Below are 8,806 nucleotides of genomic sequence, written 5' to 3' on the forward strand. Positions count from 1 at the left end.
TACCGGGGCGGGGAGGGGCGGGGCGCCGGTACTGGGGCGGGGCGGGGCCGGTACCGGGGCGGGGAGGGGCGGGGCGCCGGTACTGGGGCGGGGCGGGGCCAGTACCGGGGCGGGGCGGGGCGGGGGCGCCTGCGCGAGGCCAGAAAAGCGGCAGCAGCGGCAGTGGCCACACGTTTCTTTCTGCTCCGCTCTGCTCCGCTCGGGGCCCGGCCGGGCGGCGGCGGGGGGAGCTGCGCTGGAGAAGGTGAGGGGCTGCGGGACCGGGGGAGGTCTGGTGCGATACCGGGCCGGGAATCCTCGTCCCGCGCGCGGGGCCGGGCTCTGCCCCCCCGGGGCCGGTGGGGACAGAATAGGGCCCGGGCCGAGCGCTGTGTCTGGGCAGCCGGGGAGTTCTGGGGCGGGGGGGAGCGGGGGTAGCCCCGTGTCACCCCCGGGCGCTCCGCGCTGGGGCCGGGGGGACTCTGCCGCTGCCGGCGCGGCTCGGGCAGCGGCGGCGCGGGGCGCTTCTGCGGCGGCAGGCGGGTCCCGGTGGCCGCACGGGCGGGGAAGGGCCCCGGCTGCTGCCGCCGCGGCTTCTCGGAGCGGGGGGCAGGTGGAGGTTGGGGGTGTGTGGGCCCCCCAGTGGGGGTTTGGGGTGGAGGGGGATGTTACCCCCGAACGGGGCTTTGGAGGGTGGGGGTTTGTGTGTTTCACCCGGAGAGGTTTTGGGGTGGGGGGTGGGTGTTCCCCTGAGCGGGAGGTTGTGGGGGGATATTGCTCTGGAAGGGGGCTGTTGTCTTCTTTGCCCGGGGGGGACTGTGTTCGTGGGGTGCTTGGACAAGGCTCTGTACGGGGGGGTTGTGTGTGTGTGGCTGCTGATGAAATAAAGATAAATAAAGTAATTCCCTACAGGTGCTAGCGCTGCCCCTCCAGAGACAAGGGGGCTTGCTCCTCCCTGTAGGGAGGGTGCCTCCACCCCAGTTCCCAAGCACTCACTGAAAGAGCATCTGGGCCCCTGGGCTGTGGGTGGGCTGCACTCCCCCTTCCCCCTGACATCACATGTGGGCTCAGAAAACAATTTCAGTGCTGGGTTTAGGGGGTGTAGAAACATGCTGAGTTGGTTGGGTTGTAGAGTGCAGAAAGGTACCAAGTAAAGCATTCTGAACAGTTGAAAACGGAGAGTAAGTCTTGTGTTTTCATGTTTTGAAAACACAGCCTTAAGCTTCTGAAGCTCAGAAAAGGACTAGATGTCCTCGGTTTTCATGGCTCAAAAAAAACCTTAAGTTCTTTATTTTCCAGGCTGGAAAATAGAGATTATGTGCTGTGTGTTTTGAGACTTAAAAGCAGAGGGTGAGCAGTGCCTTTCTGAAGCTCAGAAAGAGACTACATCTTGTGTTTTCAGTACTTGAAAATGCAGGTTAAGTCCTGTGTTTCTGAGTCCCAGAAAACAAAAAAAACTAAGTGCTGCGTTTTTGGAACTTGGAAACAGAGGCTCAGTCAGCTGCTTTCAGGCCCCAAAACAGGCACAGGGGGAACAAACTTCGGGTGGGTGGGAGACACAGGTGGGTGGTGGGAGGGTGTTTCAGTCTTGGGGGGTGGGAGGGGAGGGGAGGCAGGGTGCGTGGACCCCCACCGGAGGTGGGGGTCCGGTCGCGTTGGTCCCCGAATTTAGGGACGCCGGCATGCACCAGGCAAAAATCAACGCATGAGATAGTCTCTGGGCGAAAAAGCACTTTTCCCACTGTTCGTGTGTCCAACTCTTTATTCAAGGGGGGTACAACCCCCGGACTAGTTAGTGTACAATTATGACAGTTCATATTCATACACAAGTTATGACAGTGATTGATTTACGACCTCGGCTAAAGTCGAGATTGCTTTAAATGGTTGTAAAAAGAGAGCGTGTTTATTGAAGCAGCAGTACGAGCCCGGAATGGAATGAACTGGACTTTCCATCAGCTGGAGCATCTCAAAGCCAAAGGTGGACCTGAAATTACCTCAAACAGAAATAAGCCAGAGTTACAAATTGGAGTATGCAGTAGCTAGAACTGAAATGAAAACAATCACAGCAGGAATTGAAATTACCTGTGGCTTCACATACCCTGAGCAGTAACACACTGCAGAGCACGAACATCTCTTGTCCAACGTGTGCTGCTGTACAGCCGCAGTGTCCACTACCTGGAGCTGTAACAAGCCATGACGTAGCCTCTATTAGGGAGAACAGTACTTACACCTGCAGCTCTAACAGGAAGACACGACTGTCAATCATCAGGAACAGCTTCTGGATGGAGCTGAAATTACCTGGAGCTATAACAAGCCAGGGTGTCCATCCGCTAAGTCTGTACTGTGCAGGGAGCCTGGTCTCTTCCCATGGTGATTACGTCCACATCTTGGGTCTCTCCTGGTCCTGAGGACAGAAGCGAGGTGGGGAGCCCCGCTACCAGGGGGCGCGTGCAATGCACCATCTCCTCTGTACCTGCAAAAGTGAAACTGGTCAGTGAGAGCTCCTGGGGTGCACAACACGGCCCCACATAATGCAAGGGAGGTGCGTGTCCGCCTCCAGGCTGCGCAATGCCACACAGGGGCAATAGGGAAGGAGAAACAACAGCAGGCTCGGAACTCAGCCTGAAAAAACACATTGCTCCCCAGAGAAGCAAACAAGAACACACACCTTACTGAAACCCCACTGCTCAATAAGGAGCATTTCAAGCACAAGACAACACTGAGCAGTACTGGGGCCAAGAATGGGCTATTCCAATACAGCACTCGCCGCCACCACCACCGTCGCCCAGGAACAAGACTGGCAGAGCCACAGGCTGCACTTCACCCCCTGCTAAAAGTCATCGCCAAGCTCAATGCTAAACATCAAACAAAGCTGAACCAAACCAAAGGGGTTTCAGTGAGGAACTCAGAACAACCAGAAGCCCCACAGGGAAACACAGGACAGGGCTGTCGCCAGCCTGCCCATGGCCAAAAGCTACACCAGCACCGGTGCAGGCTGGATGCGCTGATGGTGTGAGGAGAAGCCGTCCTGGGGCAGTTCCACACCAGAGCTTCCCCTGCAGCGACCCATCCCAGAAGCAGGGGCACGGTCCCGGTCCCAGTCCCAATCCCAATCCCGGGCCGGGTCCTCTGCCCAGGAGTGCTGCCGGCACTGCCCCACAGCACGACATGCGACACCACCAGAAAGCACAAGCAAAAACGCTTTCCTGCCAAACCACAGCCAAGCACAACAAAGAAACGAGGTGTAGCTATAACCCCGAGCCCGAAAGCGGTGCCAGCCCCAAACTGTCCCACAACAGGGCCGGCACCAGCAGCGCTAGCCACAAGCACGGCACCTCGTCCTCCTCACCCACAACCAGGCACAACTTCCAGAGCTCGTGGGCGTTTGGGGTGTCCCCGTGCGCCCGACGCCCCCCGAGCACCGCACAGACGCTTCAGAGCACTTACCGGACTTCTCCTCCCGTGCCGGGGCCGTGCTGCTCGTCCAGCTCATCCTGCCGGGTCGGCGTCCCCCGGCGGGGCCGTGCTCCCCGCCCTGGCCCGGGCTGACCCCTCCGCCTCTCGGCTGCCTGTGGGGGAAACCCCCCCGAGGAAGCGGCCGCCGCGTTGCAGCCGGGGCGAGGGGGCGAAGCTCTCGCTCGAACGGGAGCTCCCGGCCCACACCAGAGCCAACGTGTGTCGGTTTGCCCCGGTGTCCGGGGGGAGCCCGGGGCCAGCGCCCCATCCCCGAGCCGCCGCGGCTGCCGTGGGAGCGCGGGGCCGGGCCGGGCCGACCCCGCTCCGCTCCCCCGGGGCGGCCGCAGTCTCCCGGGCAAAAGCGAAACCCGGGCGCCTCCCCGGGAAGCTGCCCCCGGGCAGGCTGGGCCCACGGCGAGGGTAGAGGTTCTGCCGCCTTCCCGTGCCCCCTCCCCGGCTGCACCCCCCGCCTGAGCCCGACCTGCGGTCCCGCCGCTCCCCGCAGCTCCCGCCGCCGCTCCGTCTCCGCGGGCCGCGCAGGGGCGGAGGCTGCCGAGGCCGGATCTCCGCTAACGAGGCTCAGCCCTGCCCGGCAATCAGAGAACCTTTCCGCAGCTTTTCCCAATCTCGCAGGTGCAGCCGCTCGGGGCGGGGGGAGGGGGGCGGCCCCGCGGCCTCCGCGCCGCCGCTCACGGGCTGGGGCCGAGCACCGGCAACCGGCGGGGAAACAAACCCCGCTCCTGTGCGCGTTCCACGCGGATCAACCCCCGGGAGCCGCACCAGCCTGATCCCCCACCCCGCCGGTCCCCCCGCCCCGACGACCCCCGACTCACCGCGTGCTCCCGGTCGCGGTCCCGCCCCGCCGACAACGCCCCCTGGCGGCCTCGGGGGATAACGGCGCCGCCGCCGACAGCACAGCGCCCCCTCGCGGTCGGTCTCGCGACCAGCGCCCTCCGCGGCCCCGCCCCACAGCGCCCCCTGGCGGGCACGACGCGGCACTGCGTGCGCGGCACATCCCCCCCAACCCCCCCGGTACCGGCGGTGGCGGAGCGGCCCCCCGCGCCCCCCGGGGCCGGAGACACCGCCCACCCCCGGGGGGGAGATGTCCGCCGCGGCCCGGACACATTCCGCAGAGTTTTTGTGTATTTCTCGGCGGAAGCGGCACCCACCGGCGGCGGTCCCGGTCCCGGTCCCGGTCCCGCCGGGGACGGGGGTGCGGGGGGCGGCCCTGAGCACGGGGGGGCAGCGCCGGGCGGGACACGGACACAGAGCGGAGAGCGCGCGCTGGGGCGGCGGGAGAAACGGGGACAGCGCGGGAGGTGAGTGAGGGCGGCGCGAGAGCCACGGAACGGCATCGACAGGTGACACTGCGACACACACGGTGACACACACACGGTGACACACTGACACACACACGGAGTGATGGGGACACACACAGGGACAGGGGCACACACACAGTGCAGGACAGACGCACTCACACTGACACACACAGTGACGGACACACACTCACAGATACACGCACTTACAGACAGACACAAAGAGTGACAGACGCACACACACTCACACACAGTTCCAGACACACACAGTGGCGGACAAACGCACTCACACTGACACACACACGCACTCACACACAGAGTGATAGACACGCACTCACAGACACACACACAGTGACGGGGACACACACGGTGACGGACACACGCACTCACACACACAGTGACGGACACACGCACTCACACACAAAGTGATGGACACACGCACTCACAGTCACACACAGTGATGGGGACACACAGTGATGGACACACGCACTCACACACAGAGTGACGGACACGCACTCACAGACACACACAGTGACGGGGACACACACGGTGACGGACACACGCACTCACAGACACACACAGTGACGGGGACACACACGGTGACGGACACACGCACTCACACACAAAGTGATGGACACACGCACTCACAGTCACACACAGTGATGGGGACACACAGTGATGGACACGCACAGTGATGGACACACGCACTCACACACAGAACGACGGACACGCACTCACAGACACACACAGTGACGGGGACAGACACGGTGACGGACACACGCACTCACACAGAGTGACGGACACGCACTCACAGACACACACAGTGATGGGGACACACAGTGATGGACACACGCACTCACACACAGAGTGACGGACACGCACTCACAGACACACACAGTGACGGGGACACACACGGTGACGGACACACGCACTCACAGACACACACAGTGATGGGGACACACACGGTGACGGACACACGCACTCACACACAAAGTGATGGACACACGCACTCACAGTCACACACAGTGATGGGGACACACAGTGATGGACACGCACAGTGATGGACACACGCACTCACACACAGAACGACGGACACGCACTCACAGACACACACAGTGACGGGGACAGACACGGTGACGGACACACGCACTCACACAGAGTGACGGACACGCACTCACAGACACACACAGTGACGGACACACACGGTGACGGACACACACACTCACACAGAGTGACGGACACGCACTCACAGTCACACACAGTGACGGGGACACACACGGTGACGGACACACGCACTCACACACAAAGTGATGGACACACGCACTCACAGTCACACACAGTGATGGACACGCACAGTGATGGACACACGCACTCACAGACACACACAGTGACGGGGACACACACGGTGACGGACACACGCACTCACACACGGAGTGACGGACACGCACTCACAGACACACACAGTGATGGACACACGCACTCACAGACACACACAGTGACGGGGACACACAGTGATGGACACACGCACTCACACACAGAGTGACGGACACGCACTCACAGACACACACAGTGACGGGGACACACACAGTGACGGACACACGCACTCACACACGGAGTGACGGACACGCACTCACAGACACACACAGTGATGGACACACGCACTCACAGACACACACAGTGACGGGGACACACAGTGATGGACACACGCACTCACACACAGAGTGACGGACACGCACTCACAGACACACACAGTGACGGGGACACACACAGTGACGGACACACGCACTCACACACAAAGTGATGGACACACGCACACAGTCACACACAGTGATGGGGACACACAGTGATGGACACGCACAGTGATGGACACACGCACTCACACACAGAGCGACGGACACGCACTCACAGACACACACAGTGACGGGGACACACACGGTGACGGACACACGCACTCACACACGGAGTGACGGACACGCACTCACAGACACACACAGTGATGGACACACACAGTGACGGACACACGCACTCACACACAGAACGACGGACACGCACTCACAGACACACACAGTGACGGGGACACACACGGTGACGGACACACGCACTCACACAGAGTGACGGACACGCACTCACACACAGAGTGACGGACACGCACTCACAGACACACACAGTGACGGGGACACACACGGTGACGGACACACGCACTCACACAGAGTGACGGACACGCACTCACAGACACACACAGTGACGGGGACACACACAGTGACGGACACACGCACTCACAGTCACACACAGTGATGGGGACACACAGTGACGGACACGCACTCACACAGAGTGACAGACACACACTCACAGACACACACAGTGACGGACACACACAGTGACGGACACACGCACTCACACACAGAACGACGGACACGCACTCACAGACACACACAGTGACGGGGACACACACGGTGACGGACACACGCACTCACACAGAGTGACGGACACGCACTCACAGACACACACAGTGACGGACACACGCACTCACACACAGAGTGATGGACACACAGAGTGACGGGGACACACACGGTGACGGACACGCACTCACAGACACACACAGTGACGGACACACACGGTGACGGACACACACACTCACACAGAGTGACGGACACGCACTCACAGACACACACAGTGATGGACACATGCACTCACAGACACACACACTGACGGGGACACACACGGTGACGGACACACGCACTCACACACGGAGTGACGGACACGCACTCACAGACACACACAGTGATGGACACACGCACTCACACAGAGTGACAGACACACACTCACAGACACACACAGTGACGGACACACACGGTGACGGACACACGCACTCACACAGAGTGACGGACACGCACTCACAGACACACACAGTGATGGACACACGCACTCACAGACACACACACTGACGGGGACACACAGTGATGGACACACGCACTCACACACAGAGTGACGGACACGCACTCACAGACACACACAGTGACGGGGACACACACAGTGACGGACACACGCACTCACACACAAAGTGATGGACACACGCACTCAGTCACACACAGTGATGGGGACACACAGTGATGGACACGCACAGTGATGGACACACGCACTCACACACAGAGCGACGGACACGCACTCACAGACACACACAGTGACGGGGACACACACGGTGACGGACACACGCACTCACACACAAAGTGATGGACACACGCACTCACAGTCACACACAGTGATGGACACGCACAGTGATGGACACACGCACTCACAGACACACACAGTGACGGGGACACACACAGTGACGGACACACGCACTCACACACAAAGTGATGGACACACGCACTCAGTCACACACAGTGATGGGGACACACAGTGATGGACACGCACAGTGATGGACACACGCACTCACACACAGAGCGACGGACACGCACTCACAGACACACACAGTGACGGGGACACACACGGTGACGGACACACGCACTCACACAGGGAGTGACGGACACGCACTCACAGACACACACAGTGACGGACACACACAGTGACGGACACACGCACTCACACACAGAACGACGGACACGCACTCACAGACACACACAGTGACGGGGACACACACGGTGACGGACACACGCACTCACACAGAGTGACGGACACGCACTCACAGACACACACAGTGACGGGGACACACACAGTGACGGACACACGCACTCACACACAAAGTGATGGACACACGCACTCACAGTCACACACAGTGATGGGGACACACAGTGACGGACACACGCACTCACACAGAGTGACAGACACACACTCACAGACACACACAGTGACGGACACACACAGTGACGGACACACGCACTCACACACAGAACGACGGACACGCACTCACAGACACACACAGTGACGGGGACACACACGGTGACGGACAAACGCACTCACACAGAGTGACGGACACGCACTCACAGACACACACAGTGATGGGGACACACAGTGATGGACACACGCACTCACACAGAGTGACAGACACGCACTCA

The 8,806-nt window shown here is 60.7% G+C and overlaps 1 long non-coding RNA gene across 5 annotated transcripts; it reads right to left on the reverse strand.

Annotated features, from left to right (window-relative positions):
* Positions 1-1,723: 1,723 nt before the first annotated feature.
* Positions 1,724-4,280, reverse strand: LOC309671036. 5 transcript variants are annotated; one of them, XR_014269092.1, is made up of 4 exons: positions 3,427-4,280; positions 2,278-2,452; positions 2,078-2,160; positions 1,724-1,963 (listed from the first exon to the last, which is right to left on the reverse strand). It is a non-coding gene; the product is annotated as an uncharacterized lncRNA (long non-coding RNA). The 5 variants fall into 5 exon arrangements; XR_014269093.1 differs by having other exon boundaries at positions 1,724-1,973; XR_014269094.1 differs by having other exon boundaries at positions 2,062-2,160.
* Positions 4,281-8,806: the final 4,526 nt, after the last annotated feature.

The sequence above is a fragment of the Vanellus vanellus genome, assembly GCF_965231255.1.
Source record: "Vanellus vanellus genome assembly, chromosome: 4".
NCBI lineage: Eukaryota > Metazoa > Chordata > Aves > Charadriiformes > Charadriidae > Vanellus > Vanellus vanellus.